Source organism: Podarcis vaucheri (assembly GCF_965113315.1).
Source record: "Podarcis vaucheri genome assembly, chromosome: 3".
Lineage (NCBI taxonomy): Eukaryota > Metazoa > Chordata > Lepidosauria > Squamata > Lacertidae > Podarcis > Podarcis vaucheri.
The window spans coordinates 104,612,295-104,633,251 of NC_138761.1; the positions used below are offsets into that span (position 1 = coordinate 104,612,295).

The 20,957-nt window shown below is 41.7% G+C and overlaps 1 protein-coding gene and 1 long non-coding RNA gene across 2 annotated transcripts in view; one reads left to right on the top strand and one right to left on the bottom strand.

The window, feature by feature from the left end:
• The window catches only part of KLHL29 (kelch like family member 29), a 430,669-nt gene that overhangs the window by 367,594 nt on the left and 42,118 nt on the right, over positions 1-20,957 (bottom strand). The window contains exon 2 of the mRNA XM_082215506.1: positions 4,201-4,301. The gene's annotated coding sequence lies outside the window, so the exon portion shown is untranslated. The remainder of the gene's footprint in view (positions 1-4,200; positions 4,302-20,957) is intronic.
• LOC309528359 lies at positions 2,434-8,542 on the top strand. The gene is made up of 3 exons (XR_014217706.1): positions 2,434-2,580; positions 5,303-5,367; positions 8,375-8,542. It is a non-coding gene; the product is annotated as an uncharacterized lncRNA (long non-coding RNA).

Sequence of the window (20,957 nt, forward strand, 5' to 3'; positions counted from 1 at the left end):
AGCTCAAATAAAGGAAATGAAATAATCTATGGGCTAGTTCACACAACATTGATCCAGCCAAGGATAGTCTCCGAGTCACAGCAGACTGAGCCGAAGCTTCCCTCATAAAAACGTAACAGATGACTCAGGCACTCCATTTAAGACTTGGTTCACATGACACCTCCTTTTTGGGGGAATCATAAGAGGTGGAAGGCATACTGCATCAGTCAAACAAGCAGGTATACGCACTGAATATATGGCTTACAGTGGGACGCGGGTGGCGCTGTGGGTTAAACCACAGAGCCTAGGGCTTGCTGATCAGAAGGTTGCGGTTCGAATCCCCGCAAAGGGGTGAGCTCCTGTTGCTCAGTCCCAGCTCCTGCCAACCTAGCAGTTCAAAAGCACACCAGTGCAAGTAGATAAATAGGTACCGCTCCCGCCGGAAGGTAAACGGCGTTTCCGTGCGCTGCTCTGGTTCGCCAGAAGCAGCTTAGTCATGCTGACCACATGACCCAGAAGCTGTAAGACGGCTCCCTCAGCCAGAATTGTCCATGACTGGACCTAATGGTCAGGGGTCCCTTTACCTTTACTATATGGCTCACACATTGCCTGGCTTCCGTATCTATGCACATGATCATCCTCTCAGTCAGGCAAGTTTAAACAATAAGCAGCAGAGATTGCAAACATCTATAGGAGGATGGGAACCGTTCAGAGGGTATTTAGCCTTTCCTAGTGAAAAGAATGCAGAAGTGTGGCTTGCATCCACCATTCTAAGCAGTTTAGACAAGCACTGTGTCAGCTTAATAACCAGAGAGATGAATGAGCGTTTGCCTGAGCACACAGCCTGTTGGCTGCTTCCTTTGACATGAACCTGAATGCAATATGGGAATCTCTAATGTCAAAGAGAACAACAACTACCAGACTTTTAGAATACATCTGAAGGCAGCCCTGTTTAGGGAAGCTTTTAATGTTTGATGTATTACAGCATTTTAATATTTTTTTGGAAGCCACCCAGAGTGGCTGGGGAAGCCCAGCCAGATGGGCGGGGTATAAATAATACATTATACTATTATTATTATTATTATTATTATTATTATTATTATTATTATTATTATTATTTAATTACCCATCCTTTCTATTTCATCTGAACCAGGAAGCACAAGAAACTATCCAAAACCAACTCTCAAGCTGTTTAGAATCCTGACTTGTTCAGAGGTTAGTAGCCATCGTTTCTTATTTTGGACAAAAAACTGTTATAGACTTACTGGTTGAATCAGATCTCAAAAGGGAGCAGGAATGGGGCTGCATGTGGGTCATTCATAGTTCTACTGAGATGGTCTGAATGGTACTAAGTGTGCATTTTCCTCCATTCTTTCCTGAAAAGAGGAAGGAGACAGGAACTCTTGCTGAGGGACCTCTGCACTAAGCTGTATCTCCTCTTCCTCCAGGGCAGGCATCCCCAAACTCGGCCCTCCAGATGTTTTGGGACTACAACTCCCATCATCCCTAGCTAACAGGAACAGTGGTCAGGGGTGACAGGAACTGTAGTCCCAAAACATCTGGAGGGCTGAGTTTGGGGGTGCCTGCTCCAGGGAAACACTACAACAGCTCTGATTGGCTGGTGGGGATGTTGGTACACCAGTTTGATAGCTATTGTGCAGCGTGATTCTAGACAGATTCACAAAAAGTCTATGGGGCTTACCAGTGCTTTTTTTCTTCTTCTTTTTAAAGAAAAAGAGGTGCCAGAACTGAGTTCCTGCTGAAAAAGGAAAGCTTTTTGGCTTACTCCCCAATAATTGTTTCAGGTTCATAGTCTCAGAGGAACAGTTGCAGGAACACAGTGAAGCTAAGTAGACTGAAAGTTGCTTCGATGATATAGAAGTACTAGGAATGGCGATTTTCTAAAGGTCGAAGTGTTGGACACCCCACACGGCTCCTTCTAGCCCCTTTAATACAATTCAGGAAAAAGGAGAGATGTGCTCAAGCCTCTTTGAGATCAGTGGGGCTTCAATGTACAGTTAAGCTCTTTAAATCTCATGGTGTTCAACGGGGATTTAGTACACCAGTCATTTTCTGGATTGCACTGATGGTTAAATAGAGTTCACTCTTTTAGGGAGACTGCTCTTTTTTGTTTTTAAAGGGTTAGTGCATGTGCTAGATAAAACTTGGAAAGAATTTGGCAAAATGCCTGTGAAAGAAGGTGAGAAATGAGGTTGTTATGTTAGCAGCACAGATGGACTGGAAGACATATGGGAAAGGTAGCTTTTTAAAGTTATTTTCCTCAAAAACAAAGGATCTTTTATTAGCATAAAAGCTTTTAAAGTAAGGAAGGGGGGAAATTAAGGATTTTTTTAAAAAGCACACACACACCCTAAAATCATACCAAACGTGGGGGGGAAAAACCCTTGAGAGCTTATTTTCCACTCATTATTCTTTCTGGCTTTTGTAAAAGCATGCTACATTTGCAAATAATGGCATGTTTCTAATATCTGTTCCCAATATCTGGTTCTAGTCCTAACGCTCGAGTGCGCAGAATCAAGACATCCTAACCTTACTGTATCTCACCTTTGATTTTCAAGCAGCAATTTAGATTCCCAAAAGGTAATTTTGATAAAAGCATCTCATTTTGTTGCACAATATTATACACCATTTTTTTTAAGAAAAGAAAAGCTGGACAGAGATAATGGGAATCCCAACCAAATAAATGTTCTTTTTGCACCACTTAAGAGAGAGAACGTTAAAACAGACACTTTGCAGAAGTTAGAAGCCTTCCTGTAACACCTTTTTCTTCCAAGTGGTTTTTTGCTTACTAAGCTACAAGGAAAGAGACTTTCCTGAAATACGCTTTTAATAACCTCACCGATTCAATTGTTCAGTATGCAAGCCTCTTAATACTACATGGGCAATTGCTGTTTCACTGATAGCTTACTAGCTATCTCACATAACTTCCCCAAGGTAATACACAATTGCATCACAGCTTTAAGTTCCAGTACTTGTTTGTTCCTACCCTGACTATAGAACTCAGATTTCTAGCAGTGCATCGGAAACTAATGTCTACTTCAGGAAGGGGAAAGAAAAGAAGATAACTATCCTTTACTTTATATTATTGGGATAACTATACTGTTTCTGGACTGCAATTTATAAATGCTTTGCAGCGTGAATATGTTTCAGAAGCCCACACCAAGATTGTGGAAAAAGAAGAAAATGTACAAGCACTGGCAGTTGGTTTTTATCTGTATCTGGTTAATTTTAAGTCTCTTTGTTTTCAGAATTTTGTTTTTTAAAAAAGAATATTGCATCTTTTTATGCAAGCTGCTTAGATTTTTTAAAAGCACTATTTGCATCCTGCCAAATAAGTTTCTTTTATTATTATTATTACAAGGAATATAAGGGTTTTTTCCCCGAGGAACAAAAGTGGACAAAAGCAAGCATTTCCTACCATTTCAAAGCAAGGTAATGGGCAGGAAGAAATAACCTGGGCTCATACATGGCACAAACTATGACCATTAACGAAGGCATGGACGGGAGGGGATTTGCTTCCCCTCGTATGTCAGTAAAGCAGTACTTGTACCAAGTACTGGAATACACTTCAGTGAATTTCGCAAGATTGGGGGATTGCGGATTTACAACTGAAACAAGCTGATATGTCTCCCCAGGCTGCAGAACTCTTGCAAGAATACTAGCCTGCTTTGAAAGCATGGTTGAAGAAGGGTTGACATCAATACTGCGAGCCCCCAAACTTGGTATGTTTAGGTTTGCAAAGCAATGAGCAGAAGAGAGGTTACCAAAACAACATCTCAGAAAAGGTGTGATATTTCCCCCCAAACAATTACAGAAGCAGATTAAATACCAATATTGTAATCCCACACCACTAACAGCAGAACGAGTAACGCTTTTAGAGCCACTCCAAAAATGGTTACACTAATGGAAAAAACTGCTCTGATATAAAAGTAGTAAGGTGGGCATTGTTGCCTCCCAACAAACCAATTGGTGCATCAGTTTAGCGAGCAGATTAGCTACAGCAAGAGAGAGTGCATCTTTGTATATCGTCGCAAGTCACCCCAGATACAGCTTCGTGTGCATCAGTCTTTAGCAGGCATGGTGAACTAAGTAATGTGACAAGCAGCCATAAATTCAGAAGTTGGCACCATTTAAAAGGCACATTTGTGACAAAACAGAATACACTCTGCTTTTAAAAAAAATGGGGGGGGGGGAGCTTACCTTACAGTTCCCAGAATCTCTATTTAAATCAATCTCTTGCAATCAGAAGTAACCACAAGATTCCAACTCCTTAAAGCAAGGGGTCTAAGAAACCAAACCACCTAGGAAGGGGAAAAGAAGAAAATGTAAATCTCTGAAAATGAAATTCAACTGAAATATATAAACAAATAAATTCATGTTAGCAGAAGTTTCATATACAACGCTTAATTTGAAGGACAATGATTCCCCCCACAAGAGAAACAAAAATATGTACACAGAGAGAGCCAAATAGTTTGTTTCGCTGCCTCCATTACTTACACAGAACTAAATCTGACAACAATGTGCCATGCTATAATATCGCTAACAATAGTATTTTTACCAAAACTTTGGGCTAGTATTTTTACCAAAACTTTGGGCTGGATGTGTGAAATCATTCACGCATTTAGCCAGAATGGAGCAGTAAATCTTTTGCTGGATCTTGCCATTTTAGTACAGCGGCAGGGAGAATTCAAACAACCCTACCACCTGCAGCCTGAAATGATACAGTCCACAAAAAGCGAGGTTTAGTCTTTACTGTTTTGATTCCACTGGCAGATTTTGAGCAGGATAGCAAGCTGTTTCCTTCAAAAGGTGTAAAAACACCCTTAAAATACTACCTGAAACCCAAGGTGGTATTGAACATATGACATAGTGTTCAAGAACAGCATGAGAAGGAATCTATGCATAATAAAGGAGGAAACTATAATAATAAACTTTTGCCCTTAAGGAAACATGCTAAAGTCACAGTTCAATGGGTGATATTCACCTAATTTTTTATACAGAGTAAACCTACTGAAATTGATTAATTTCACTGGGTATACTGTCAGTAAACCTGAGTTGCATACTGACCATTTTTATTTTTATTTTTGAGTACGGACAATTTTGGTACCCAGTTATAAAAGAACATCAAGACCGTTTTATATCCATGTGCTCTAGCTCAGATGTAATAAATGTGGAAATAATCCTAAAGACAGGAGGTGGCATGCATTCCTACAAAATGAACTGCTGCCATTACCTCAGAATCAATATAATTTTTTTTCTTTTAAAGTGAATCTAACACCACATATTGATTTTGTATTTTCAGTACATCACATTTCAGCCTCGTGTAACAAAGATTTTAAAGAGACGGGAGAAAGGAGTCCTGCAAAGGTAAATGAGATACTAGATAGTTTAGTAGCTGAAACTGAGGGTCATCTCACAGTTACGCTTCTCCGACCTGTGTAGGAAAAGAAAAGCAAAATCCATATGTACAAGTGAACAAGCCATGCTTTTCACCGTGACGCATGCTAGGAGACTATGTTTTGACACCTACAGTGCAGCGCTCAGGTGCAATACCAGGCCATTAACGGTGGTTAAGCTAAGCAGCAAATCAGCATCTGTTTGGCTTGGCACTGCATTTGTGGCTTCTTAAGTTTAGAGAAAAGGTAAGAAAGTAGGAGAAATGAGAGCGGTTTCTAAAATCATGCATGATGTGAAGAAAGCCAGCACTGGGAGGAATGAAGCAGTGGACTGATTCCCATGTAATGCTAAGCCATGATTGTTGATCAAACCATTGCTTGTCTCACAGATGAACAAACCATGGCTCGTTCTCTCTAGTTTGTGTTGTTTTCCATTAGTCACACGTAACAAAGGCAATTCAAAATACAATAAACACCAACACAATCAGCTAGTTTGTCATTTCTCGGGGGGAAAGGTACAATAGCTTAAAGTCAGAATCACTACTTTGTTGTTTAGTCGTGTCCGACTCTTCGTGACCCTATGGACCAGAGCATGCCAGGCACTCCTGTCTTCCACTGCCTCCCGCAGTTTGGTCAGACTCATGTTTGTAGCTTCAAGAACACTGTCCAACCATCTTGTCCTCTGTCATCCCCTTCTCCTTGTGCCCTCCATCTTTCCCAACATCAGGGTCTTTTCCAGGGAGTCTTCTCTTCTCATGAGGTGGCCAAAGTATTGGAGCCTCAGCTTCAGGATCTGTCCTTCCAGTGAGCACTCAGGGCTGATTTCCTTCAGAATGGATACGTTTGATCTTCTTGCAGTCCATGGGACTCTCAAGAGTCTCCTCCAGCACCATAATTCAAAAGCATCAATTCTTCGGCGATCAGCCTTCTTTATGGTCCAGCTCTCACTTCCATACATCACTACTGGGAAAACCATGGCTTTAACTATACGGACCTTTGTTGGCAAGGTGATGTCTCTGATTTATAATGCCTATTAAAAACTAATCCAATAGGTCTCTCTAGATGTTTCCATGAATGTGAGGAGGTTGTCTTGATCAACTGTTGCTTTTCATATGGTAGAGGAGTGGATGTTGGCTGTTGTAAAGGATAAAGGACTCACCTTGCCTCTGGCTGTCCTGACCTGGCAGGTCAATCAGCCAAAGCTGTAGACCACACCTGAGCATACCAGGAATCTATTGACAGCCCTGGTGCTGAGGGCAAACATTTAGTTCTTTCTAAGCAGGCAGTTGGGACGCGGGTGGCGCTGTGGGCTAAAGCCTCAACGCCTAGGGCTTGCCGATCGAAAGGTCGGCGGTTCGAATCCCCGCGGCGGGGTGCGCTCCCGCTGCTCGGTCCCAGCGCCTGCCCACCTAGCAGTTCGAAAGCACCCCCGGGGGCAAGTAGATAAATAGGTACCGCTTACCAGCGGGAAGGTAAACGGCGTTCCGTGTGCGGCTCTGGCTCGCCAGAGCAGCGATGTCACGCTGGCCACGTGACCCGGAAGTGTCCCCGGACAGCGCTGGCCCCCGGCCAATAGATGTGAGATGGGCGCACAAACCCCACAGTCTGTCAAGACTGGCCCGTTCGGGCAGGGGTACCTTTACCTTTACCTAAGCAGGCAGTTACCAGCAAAAATATCAACATCTCCCAATGAGATTTAGCTATTATTGTATTGATTTAGCTATTATTCCTAGCAAGGCTAACAAAGCAGTTGGATTTATAATAATATTACAAATTACTCCTATTTCTTCGAAGACTGCTGACTAAAAGCAGTACAGCTTGTCACAGTGTCACCAAAGATGTAGGAAAGTCCCTGCGGTATATTGCACCCCCTCTAACATTGGGCGCTTAATGGACTTTTTTGCTGTTTAACTGTCATTCATCCAATAGTAAACATTTTTTCTCCATCAAATTATTCCCAAAAGCCTAGCTCCAATAACAAAATTGTAACCATTCAGCATTTGTAAGTACTAGATTGTTTAGTGTGACAGCATCTTCACTTTGGAACTCCCTGCTTATTGAAATCGAGAAGGTGCCTCCAACTATACTATTTTTGGCACCTTGTAAAAACACTCTCATTTAAACAAACCTACCCAAATGCTAAGAAAGTTGAGGTAATTTTAATCAGTTTCAGTGTTTTAACTTCTAAAGTACGGTTGTGAGTTTCTCTTGATTTTTAAAATCTTTTTGTAAATCACTGCAGGTGTTTTTGTCATCGTTGTTTACAATCAAGCAGTGTAGAAATTTTATAAAAACAAACAGCAAACAAACAAATAACCCCCCCCCCCGATAAATACCTAGAGAACACTAGGGGTGGTAGAATCAATATCAGCACTTATGAAAACAAGCCGTCTAAAAGAAAATGTTCCTATGCAAAAAATATGCAGACAAAAGAAAACCTTAATCGATCATCAATTGATCGTTTTATTTATACACGGCCTTTCCAAAGTCAAAACCATGCTCAAGTTGGCTTACAATATATTATTATTCCACTTATGGCCAGACAGGAACACTTTGTTTGGGTAAGAATTAAGTTGTTGTTGATGTACCAGGATTTATGTTTTAATTAGCGTGTGTGTGTGTGTGTGTGTGTACACACACACACACACACACACACACACACACACACCTCCGTGAACATCTGCCTTGTCTAGCGTCCATTCCAGCAAACGTCCACGGCAAACCCAGAAGTACTAGGACGGGTTACTTCCGGGTTTTCCACTTGCGCGCACACAAAGCGCAAACCACTCTGCATGCATGCGCAGACGCAGCACTTTGCCCTGTGTCCATTTCTGCTAGCAGCTGGGACTCCAGAACGGATCCCGGTCAAAATAAGGTATGACTGTATATTATATATTTTTATAGCCTTAGAAGCTTAACATTGAGAGACAAAAGTTATTAACAATGTGGCAGGTGCATGATTTTCTGTTCTTCTACAGGGTTGCACTTTCCCTACATTACACTGAACACCGGGACTGAAAAGGAAGGACAACAGCAAGATCATATATACCACCATATATATCATATATACCACCCCCACTTCCAGCATCTATGAAATCAGTTTAACTCATTCACACTGCTGTGTAATTAGAGTGGCTGGGGAAACCCATCCAGATGGGCGGGGTATAAATAATAAATTGTTCTTGTTCTTGTTCTTGTTCTTGTTCTAGAAATCCTTTTCTAGGGTTCGCAACAGGCCGAAAGGACTCCTAAATTGGATAAGCAAAAGAGCTAGTTTCCCATGTATTAAGCTCAACACAGGGATATTCAAGGCAGAGATTATGTGGGTAAGAAAATCAAAATTTTGTACAAGTAGAGAAGCATGGTAACTGCAACAGTTCATAATTACAGCGGCACACAAATTCTTTTGCTAGCAGCTCTTTTCTTTCCATGCACAGTTCTCTTTGGACCCAACCCCAATTCTTTTATATAAAATGGATTATATATTCCCCAAGGGCACATAAGGTGTTTCTGTGTAGTTCACATAGCAAATTTCACAAAGGCTAGGAGACTAAAGTTGGCTATCAAACACTCATTTATAGTTGGATTATTCTACCTTTTAAGAGAAATGAGAAGGAGTGGCACATATACCACACCTAAAATGTAAGGAAAAAATAAAAGAAAAATATCCTATATAAATATAATATTGTGTAATAAAACAGCAACTGTTGTCGGGGTCATTTAAAAAAACAACAACAGGAGGTTTATTAAGTATGAAAAAAATGTGCTATTTGCTAAATGTGCATCTTACCAATACTCATATAATATAAACTTAAGAAAACCAAGCCTATCTAATTATTTAACCTCTATTTTGTTTTACTATAAATCCTAATATTTATGTGAGATAACTCTCCATTAAGCAAGATAATATAAGCAGAAGGGGAAGCTTAAATAGTTTTTTTTTCTTTTTCCTTCTTGGCGTTTTCTGTTCCTTGTCTTTTTTATTAAATTTTAGGCAAAAAGTTTGCAAATTGCAGAGCTAAATTTGCTAATAGAATCTATGTATAAAAACTCTGTATATGCCAACTTGGCATTTATTAACACGTTTGAAATTTAAAATAAAGTAAGATCACACTGCAATATCATTTGCCCTTCATTTTCTCTTCTCTGCCCAAGTAGAGACAGGCTCAAGCTAGATGAGTATTATTGCTGAAGGATAAAGCGAACTCTTCTCTGGGTATTTCAGTGCTGCACAAAGAAGTGTGAAAATCTTCTCTTCCTACTTTGGTGTATTTTAGCAATTGATGTATTACTTATACTACATAAAATACCACTGCACATTTGTAGATGGCAATGATTTACTTTTAGCCTATCTTAGAGGTGTGTGTATAACACACTATCTATGCTATTTTCTGAAGAGAAAAAAAATTAGTGGCAAAAAAAAATCAAGGCAGCATACAACAATATGCATAGGTACAATAAAACATAAGGTAAAGGTAAAGGTACCCCTGCCTGTACGGGCCAGTCGTGTCCGACTCTAGGGTTGTGCGCCCATCTCACTTAAGAGGCCGGGGCCCAGCGCTGTCCGGAGACACTTCTGGCGAGCCAGCACAGCACAGCACACGGAAACGCCGTTTACCTTCCCGCTACTTGCACTTAGGGGTGCTTCCGAACTGCTAGGTGGGCAGGAGCTGGGACCGAACGGCGGGAGCTCACCCCGCCGCGGGGATTCGAACCGCCGACCATGCGATCGGCAAGCCCTAGGCGCTGAGGTTTTACCCACAGCGCCACCCGCGTCCCACAATAAAACATAAGGTATCATAAAAAAGCAGAATAATTACACAAAATGAGTGAGTGGCTCACCTTAAGAAAATTTTAAGCAAATGGCTTTACTTTGTTAAGTAGGTCTGTTGGCATAATGAGGTCTTCGAAAGACTCCTGAAAGTTAGCAGTGAGGATACCTGCTAAATCTCTGCTGGAAGAATATTCCACATCGTGGGACTGGCAATATTAAATACTCGACTTGAAATCAGCTGGGCTTCTGTAACACTGAATACAACTAACAGTGCTGCTACAGAGGACCTCAGTGATCAAGCTTGGATGTAAGGGCTCAGGTATCCTGGACCCAAGTCTTCTGGGCTTTGTATATTAACACAAGAACCTTGAACCTCAACCAGTAACATAGGGGAAGCAGATATTTTCGCAGAGGTGTCAAATGCTGTCAGCTGTCGACTGTCTGCCGCCATGAGTAGTTCTGCACTTGCTGGGCCTTCCAAATCAGGCCCAAGGGAAGCTCAAACTGAGTGCATTGCAGTAATTCAGTCTTGAGGTTACGAATACACGGGACTACAGTGGCCAGCCTGTCCCATTCCAAACATGGCTATATCTGGTGCACCAGGCGAAGCTGCAAAAAAGGCATTCCTAGCCACAGAGGTCACTCTTGTGTTTCTAACAACCAAGATGCATCCAAGAGCACCCCCAAGCTACATACATGCTCCTTTAGAAAGAGTGCAACCCTGTCCAGAAAAGACAGTTGGCCTATCATTCAGACATGGGAACCACCTACCCACAGAGCTTCCATCTTCTTAGGATTTAAACTACTGGGTCTCATCCAGTCCACCATTGCACTAAGGCGCTAGTCCAGGGCATACACAGCCATTCCTGATTCAGATGTTACGGCGATATAGAAATATGCGTCACCAGCATACGGATGACACTGTGCTCCAAGATTCATAATGACCACGCCCAACACCTTCATATAGATGTTAGATAACACTGGAGACAGAATAGTGCCCCGTAGAATCCCATAGCCAGGTGGCCAATGAGCATCCCCCACATGCTACTCCCTGGACATGATGACGCAGGTAGGACTGGAACCTTGGTAATACAGTCAAGAGTCCTCAATACCCATGCGGAATAGTCAGCCCAGGAAAGTATCATGGTCAATAGTAGCAAAAGCTACTGAGACACCTAGCATGAGTAACAGGGTCACACTCCCCCATCTCTCTCCTGATAAATCTCAGGGTGATCAAGGCTGATTCAGTCCCCAAACCAGCCCTCAACCCAGATGAAGTGGACCCAGCTAATCAGGGTCAACCGGGAATACTCTGCAGTTGTTCAGCAACCACCTTATCCGCTGCCTTCCCCACTGTCGGAAGTGATGCTGGCAACTGCCTGGTAGCTATTACACAGCACTTGGTCTAGGTGGGGCTTTTTGAAGAGCAAACACCACCCCTGCTTCTTAAGAGCAATGGGCACCCCCCCCCCCCATCGTGCAATAATTCGTTTACATACACCTGTACCAACTTGGCCGGCCTGTTCCAACTAGCTTTAAACCAGCCAGAAAAGGCAGGTGTCCAAAGGGCACGTGGTCAGATGCATTCCTTTGATGACTGCCGTGAAATTACAGGGGGTAAATTAGCAGCTTTTATTTTTCCTTCAAAACTTTCCAACAAACACTGGGTGAAAATTGATGTTGTGATAGATGTAAAGCTTAAAAACACCAGTCTGTGTGACATATTTGGATGGAAAATTAGACACTCAGAAGTTTGGTTGTTTTCAGGCACACAGAGCTTTCAAGATTGCTGCCAACACTTTCTGACATTACTGCAAGCTATATATTTCCAAGAGTCCTAAAATCTTATTATGTGGGGGGGGGGGGTTGGGGGGTGTCAGATTTAAGAGAGAGAGACAGAGAGACTGAACAGCTTCAATAGCAAGATGTTTAAACATTAGCAATGGGGGAATCACAGGTGCAAACCCAGAAACGCCCCCTTTAAAAAGCACGATGTATGTTTATTAAACAGGAGCTTGCAGGTCTTACACTTTTTTGTTTTATATGCGAAGTAGGATTCCCCCCCCCAAAAAAAAAAATCTTTGCACAGTGTGAATGAACGAATACAGTTGCCAACTGGCTAGGAAAAACAAAGAAACAGTAATAAATTCCTGAGGTTTGGCATACGGAAATTATAAAATAATTTCCAAATTCTTCCCTGTTATTTCTGCATCGCTTTGAGGTGGCAAATCTGTGTCTGGGCTGTACTACTTCAGGTCACAGATTCAGGGAAACATACCTGATTATATTTTTTTTACATACAAATAAGTTCTTTTCACACAGGAAGCTTTATTTTTTTGTATGGAGAAGCATTTGGTCGTATCAACCTCCACCTGTAGCCTGACGTATAGCAAGATTTACGTTCGAATGATAACCCAGCCCAAGCCCACGAGGGGGCAGCTCTAGGAGCCAGTTCATAAGACGGCAACAATGTATGTGATCCACCCAAAGTGGAGCAAATAATCTGTTTCACTGAGGGCAAGGCTTGTTGGATCTACTTTGTTTTTTACTCGCCCACCAGCCAGAGTAAGGTGCAAAAGAAATACAGTTGGAATTAAAGAACACAATACAATTTGTGAGCCCAAAAATTGTTTTCGGTACCAGAATTGAGATACATGAGGTACAGTCATACCTCATGTTACGTTTGCTTCATGATACGTTTTTTCAGGTTGTGTCCCGTGGTGACCCGGAAGTACCGGAAAGGGTTACTTCTGGGTTTCGCCACTCTTCACCGCTTGTGCATGCGCAGATGTGCAAAATGACGTCACGCGCATGTGCAGTGACGCTGCAGGTTGCGTTCTGCTAATGTTGCGAACGGGCCTCCGGAACGGATCCCGTTCGCAACCAGAGGTACCACTGTATTGTTCACAATCCTTCCATACAAAAGTCCACTTCTGCATAGTCCCCTCCCACATTTCAGCAGTCTTAATTTAGAACAGAATGAATATGAAGGCTATCTAACTCTCCCCACAGGTTTATGGCTGAGTGTGCAACCACTCATTATCAATATTGCAGTCCAATCTGTATTATAACTCTTTATGGTCACATCTACTGAATTACAACAAACTCGATTAATATAAAGTCCCAGGGTAAGGTTCACACATGCTCTAATACACACAGGTGACACAAAGAGAAATTAATAGATTTGGTCATGATCGGATTGGGATTCCATTCCCAAGGTCACAGGCAAGGTGTCTCGTGGTCATTCCTATCAGACCTTGAATTAATGACAGAATTAAAATCATCATCTTCATTGATTAAGTGTTTCTCACCAAGGGAAAAAGCATGATCCTGAGAACTCTTGATGAAGCAGAGATTCATCCCATGCTACTCTTGGATGGACTCTATAAAGACACAATGCAGGTACATTAACCTGAATGACACTGAGGCAGTCTTTCTAGCAATTTGGCTTGCTTTATTTCCACCGAAGCCTCTTCCACCTCATTTGAGCGAGTGAGCACACATTTTAAATCACGATGAGAGACTCCAATTTTCACATCTTCATGGATGCAGTGTCAAATATATTTGTAATGGGTTCATCTATTATCTGTCAGTGCTGAGCAAACTAGGTGAGAAAATAATGGTTAGTGGTACATTAGGTGGAATCCATGCCTGATGAAAATGAACACAGTGTTAATGGAGTTGTTAAGAGTTTTGTTTGTTTGCTCAATCCATGCAGCCCATCTCAAGTTCATAATTGCATCTCACATAGGAGCAGGGGGTTTAAAGAGCTAGGTCTCTTTTTTGCAACATAGCTCTTTTATTTTAGAGGCAGAAATCTGATAGATATGCTCAAACGACTGCACCATAGTAGCTTTGTTGGCAGTAAAGGTTAGTTTATAAAAACGCAGGAAGAAAGGAAAAGAAATATGAGCAATAAACGGAAGTTACCATATAAAAGCATGGAAGAGGCCCTGACAAAAAAAAAAATGCTTGATAAGGCACTATGATTTCTCAGCTCAGATTTGTTGGTGCCCAGAAAAGCACGCAGGTTCTCTGAGGATATAAAAAAAATGAAGAGGCTTCCATTTCGATATTTGTAAATCAGGAATTGCTAAATGAGGGGCATTGCAGAGGTGGAGTGGGAAATGAGAATCAACAAATAATCTAAGCTAGCATTCCTCCCTCAGACACTCACAGTTAGAAAATGGAGGCAATATTGGAGTCCTTGTGCTGGAGAAATGGTTTCCAGTTTCCTAACAGACTGATCACAGTGGGGAATTACTTCTCTGGAAACATGCACAAAAATCAGGCTGCATGACAATATTAAGCTGCCTGCACTGGACTGGATCCAAAAGTCAAAGCTAGCCACCCAACATCTGGTCCAATGAAAGAAAAGACTCAAAGCACTTCATTTGCAACATGTTTTTATGAGTCTCGTTTATTCATTATATGTGGAAGCAATGCCTTTGATCCAGTATGTGTGATATAGTCCCCACCAATACCTGCCTCCAGCTGTAGCTCTCTGGGCAAAATCCTACACCATCAATGTGTCACCTGACCATTCTAGGTGGCTTTTTATTGGGTCCAGTGAGTTGCAGCACAAAGTCTGTGCGAATCCAAGCCTGTTCCTCATATTTTCTATGGAGAAAGTAGTGCCAAGAGAAAGTCCATCCCTGAGATCAAATTTTGAACCAGACTTTTACTTAGACATATATATATTATCTATTTATTTAATTCTGTGTACCTAAAAATGCTCTGGTGAGTCTCCGGATCACAAGTGTCCTATAATAAACTGCATGACTCATCACTTGACAATGGAAGAGGATATTATGCAATAAAAATAGATATAAATTTAATGCATCTAATCTCTGATGGATGAACAGAAGTCTATCGTTTTATTTTTCCAAGTTAACATTAATGTTTAATATACTGGAGAGAACTGCTTCACAGAGTTCTACATTATTCAGTAACTTGTGCAATCATAAAGCGGCTTTGCACATCATTATTGTTCCAAGACTGTCCACTTCCTACAGAATATCTTGCTTAGGCAGCTGTGTACCTTGTAGGTAATAGACACTTTTGACACAGAAAAGTGAAGGTCCCCTAACAGTCAGTTGTCATTTCAATAGAACTCCACCCACTCTGCATCCCTCCCAGCTAGGTAACACGCAAATTATCTGTGCTGGCCTCTGCTTAATTGATAGCACACCTCTATGTCATAAACCAATTATCAGCATTTGACACAATCAGCACTTGCTAGTTTGAAAAGTAATTAAAATTTCTGAGCTGTCTCCTACAATAAAAAACACAATCTGAAGTAGCACTACTGAGAAAGTTGTTACGCTCAGCCCATCATTCCAATTCCACCTCTATCAATCACGGTAGGCCTCAGTGAATATACAGAGCCGAGGCAGATAAACAGCAATGTTTATGATGTGCAGCTGGTGGTACTTACCATTAACAGCAAAAGGAGCTTCAGTTAAATTAACATTCTTCATTCTTTCATTGCCATTTGTGGTTTGACAGATATACCTGGAGCCCATATAAATGACTCCTAGGAGCATGGATGAGCTGTCTGAATGCTATGCCATAAACTAGATCCCCTTATGGAAGCCACCACTGTAATTAAAACTCTGGAGGAGAGAGTTATGCTATTAGAGGTATTGAGTGGAGGTAGCGTGACCTACTTTAAATTTTAACAACCAGTCAACCACCAAATACCTCCATATTTACCAAACTACAAATCCACAATGTTCTGCCCAATAAAGATAGTTCACATTTATCACCTTCTTCCATAATTTCTCTTGATGATGGGTTGAGTCGCTTAAGTATGAGTTAATCTTGTGCCCCACCCACTGAATTCCTTCCCTAAACCCTGTTTGTTCACAAGCTTTTATTTGATGGAGAAACTGCAGCAGCTGGTTCTGCTGGCAAACATTCAGCATCATTTAATCTCTTGGATCACCAAAAGTCAACTGAACTCTGCAATGTTAAAGTCTCACATAAGACTTGGTTTGGAGAATAGGAAGACTATTGTTGTACGTTCACTTGGGGCCTGAAGACAGAGGGGTTTAAAGTTGTTGTTCAGAGCCAATCCGCACACTCAAGAGAAGCACAGAGGAGGTTCAAAGACAGAATCACTTCAGAATTCACACTGGGTGTTGTATGGTCAAATGTTCCCATACATTAAGAAAACCCTACACTAGGAAGACAAATAGATGGAAAGTAAGAAAATCAAGGAAAAGTGCACTTTCCGTGTCCCAGACTAACATTGAAAAATCCTATAAAATTTTTCCTGTTCCTGAATGAGCAACATTATCTAAATTGCATAAAAGGCACATTAATTTCCATGTTCTCTCTAGAAACACATGCACTTCTGTTTTAAGCCATAGCTTTCCTTTGCTTACTACCATAATGGTGCTTTCCATTTTCCACTCCCCAAGTATCAATCTGCAAAAAGATATGTTTGGTTAGCTTACACCACATTTGCTTGTAACTCCCATGTCCAGCACTGTATATTGGTGTGTTTCACTCCTTCAAAATATAGGATAATTCTACATACTAAAGTTTGGTTGGAATCCATCTGTCTCGGGAGACAACGCAAGAGTGCGCCTTCGGGGGAGAAGCAAAAATGTTGGTGAGTTACAGCATCTGCTGTGGCTATAGAGATGGATATGGGAGAGACATGTTTGGTTGCAGGTGGGGCAGATGGGCTGATGCAGGTCCACCATGACAGTTCTTCACTCTGCTCTGCCTTATACCAAAGTAAAGCCATTGGTCTATGTAGCTTAGTACTGTCTACACTGACTCACCAGTGTTCTCACCTGGCTCTCTGTGGTTTCAGGTTGGAGAATTCCCTCACCCACACATATCAGGGCCATGACTTCAAGAACTTCCAAATTTCCAGAAAAGTTATATTTAATCCCCTACACACATTTCCTATGCTGGAGTTCAGAGGGCAGAATTTCAGCCCATATTTGTCTCAGACATCATAGCTTTACAGGTTTTAAAAATAAACAAAACATGCAGCAGCATCCAGACATTCAATTAGCAAGCTGAGGTTTTATGGAGCATCAAAAAATGCCTGCTGTAGAAGTAGTTACATCAATACTACACCAGAGGCAAAAAAAAAACAAAAACCAAAAACGAAAATGTGCAGGCAAAGAAAGCAAATGATGGTATTCAATAAGGTAGTACAATAACAGTCTTTGTGTTATTAATAATGTATTTTTAATGGTATGCTTTGAAGAATTTATAAATTCAGATTATAACATGACCTAGAGTGAAAAGGTGGATTAACAAAGGTCTAAAGCTAATATTTATTGCAAGCAAACACACACACACACACACACACACACACACAGTCTATGTTTAGTCTGGGGTTATAAAGACAATTGTTTGCAGTGAACTGTGTTTTTAATAAAAAATTAAACTTTTGTGCTTCAAACACAGAAGCGCTTGCTGCTTTTGATCCCAAAACATATTTTTAAAACAATCCCTAACTATGAAAATATACAAGAATCAGTTACTTCTTTCCTTGCACGAATCCAGGCTAAAGGAATTTCAACACCCACCTAGGGCAGTAAGGAAGACAGTAAAGTCTGAAAGTCTCTACTACCAATTCCTCCTGAAGATCATTACATCCCAAAAGTGTACCAATAGTAGGCCTTGTTATTAATTAAAAATGGCTCCCTTGGCTAAGCTTCTATATTAGAGTGAGCACCTCTCTAATGGCCACTGAGGCCACACACATATCTGCTAGAAGACAAGTGGAGTTGGTCTGGATAAAGTGAAACAGTGAGGCCCCTTTCCTTAGGTCTGCTGAGACCGAATGTATTTTACACTACTTCTGTTAGTCTTCTAAATAATAAATAAAAATGTATTGAGCCGAACGTTGCTGAGACAGAGTTTGGGGAGCTCACAGAGTTCATTCTGCTTGACAGAATATAGTAGGTGCTTCAGAAAAAAAGCTTATCAAGGCACCTTTTCCACACAAATAGCCTGAGGCAAATACTTAACTGCACACCTGGTTAATACTTCTGCCAAGGTTCATGGGAGTGTGCAATAAGGGGTTCTAATGCTTTCTAGCTTTAGAACATTCGACTTGGCAAACTAATAGGAGTTTTTTTATTTAAAAAAAAGGTAAGGTAAAGGACACCTGGACGGTTAAGTCCAGTCAAAGATGACTATAGGGTTGCGGTGCTCATCTCGCTTTCAGACCGAGGGAGCCGGTGTTTGTTTGCAGACAGCTTTCTGGGTCATGTGGCCAGCATGACAAAACAGCTCCTGGTGCATGGAGGACCATGATCAATGCCAGAGTGCATGGAAATGCCCTTTATCTTCTGACCACAGCGGTACCTATTTATCTACTTGCACTTGCATGCTTTCAAACTGCTAGGTTGGCAGGAGCTGGGACCAAGCAATGGGAGCTCACCCCGTCGCGGGGATTCAAACCGCCATGCCCAAGAGGCTCTGTGGTTCAGACCACAGCACCACCCGTGTCCACAAACTAAGAAATGAAGGCCTACACCAAAGAGCCTAAATGTTGTATGTCAATCGAAAAATATGTATTGTGGGGGCCCAAGTACTACGATAGATACATCTTGTTACTTTTGAATTTAGTTTTGTGGTAATTTTGTCATGAGGGAACTGCTGCTTCCATTCTGGCCATCCCATCAGGCCTGCTAAGATCAGCAGCCTCTGGTGAGGAGAATTGAGTCATTTTAGGCCTTGTTCCCTTGCTGAGCTGCAAAAATGTTTTTCCCCCTCACTGGACGCTCCGTGGTGTGGTTCTGACTTCTAACACCATGTCTAACAAGCACCAGAGACTTCAGTAGATTAACAGTAACCTTTATGGGTCCGTATAGTAAAGCTATGATTTTCCCAGTAGTGATGTATGAAAGTGAGAGCTGGACCATAAAGAAGGCCGATAGCTGAAGAATTGATGCTTTTGAATTATGGTGCTGGAGGAGACTCTTGAGAGTCCCATGGACTGCAAGAAGATCAAACCTATCCATTCTTAAGGAAATCAGCCCTGAGTGCTGACTGGAAGGACAAATCATGAAGCTGAGGCTCCAATACTTTGGCCACCTCATGAGAAGAGAAGACTCCCTGGAAAAGACCCTGATGTTGGGAAAGATGGAGGGCACAAGGAGAAGGGGACGACAGTGGACGAGATGGCTGGACAGTGTTCTCGAAGCTACCAGCATGAGTTTGACCAAACTGCAGGAAGCAGTGGAAGACAGGAGTGCCTGACATGCTCTGGTCCATGGGGTCACAAAGAGTTGGACACAACTAAATGACTAAACAACAACAACAACCTTTATTGTCTAAAAGCATCTACAACAGCCTTCAGAAACTCGCTACTGTAGGTTTTAGTTGTCCTTCAGTCCAACATTCAGTTTCCATCCCATATTATGCTAGGCGTTGCCATACCTATTTAGGATCACACTTCATCACAATATGCCTGAGCTGTGTTTCCAGGGGCATGGAAGAGACAACACAAAAGAAAGGCAATATCTAACAATGGTCGGCATACGTGTGTCCAATGGCCAGACACATACATCCTCTTCAAGAGGGAGTGGCATCTAAGGAGGAGCTGATCAGCCACTACAGTACTTAAGAAACATTCCTTGGACACTGAAGAGCTTAATAACTAAAAATCCATTAGTTCCTAATATATCCTTCATGGGTATCATGCTTGAGCTGGTAGTGGTCCTGCAAGTCTAGTGGCTCTTGAATGAAACTTATCCGAAGCAACTTCAGTTAGCCTTCATGCCTCAATTTTCTCTCTAACACACACCCCATATATATATATGCTATTATCTGAAGCCACGTCAGTTGGCCTTCATGCCACAATCTGGTACATACCTTTATTCCTCTCTAAAACACAACCCACAGAATATTTTTTTAATAGCTATACTATGCATACATACACGCACCCTAAGCCATTAATTTAAGTCAGTATATCAATGGTTTAATTGTATTTAATGCTATTTAAACCATTAATGGGTAATAAATTCTGTTCCGCTTCCTCATGCGAGCCTTCGTGCTGAAGAGAGCAGCCCTTTGTATACAACTGTTTTCCTTATCATAAATCCCCACACATGCTTCTTGTTCTGTTTATCTTCCATTAGGATCTTTCACAGTACTGTGCCTTAGATCAATCCAGATGCTTTAACAGCACCTTCAGAAAGCACAGGCCTAATGCTAACAGCCGTTTACAGAGACCAGGAATGCTAGTTATACAAGGTCATAACACAAAGTGGCTACTAAAGGCTGGTATCTGATGAGGCCCAAGGGACGCTTGCTGATGTGCCTGGAAACATTTCCTTCACCAGGTGCAGGCCTACGAAAGACAACGGAGCATCGTGTAAGCACCGATCAGCTCTTGGGAGCAGATAAAATTAATGCCTAGCTGTAGTTTGCATGAAAAGAATGATAGCTCAAGCGAGGCTCTGAAGGAACAACAACAACAACAAAAACCAGTAGCAGAAGCCACACTGCACAGGTTCTTTTTTCCACTGAAAACATAAATTAACAGTATGACTCCGCCACCCTCTCAAGACTAAAGAGATCCAGCAGTATGCTATCTATAATTTCTTCACCATTCGTTTGCATGCGCCAAAATGCAACCCACCTCTGCTGTGCATGGCAAAAGGACACATCAGGTTGCGGTGGGGGCAGCAATGCAACAACTTCCTCTCTGAGACGGCATAAGTGGATAGACACAAAAGGGGGTGACTATACCCAGTTTCCAGTTTAAATGATGGTGGGGAGGATGTACAGTGGTACCTCGGGTTACA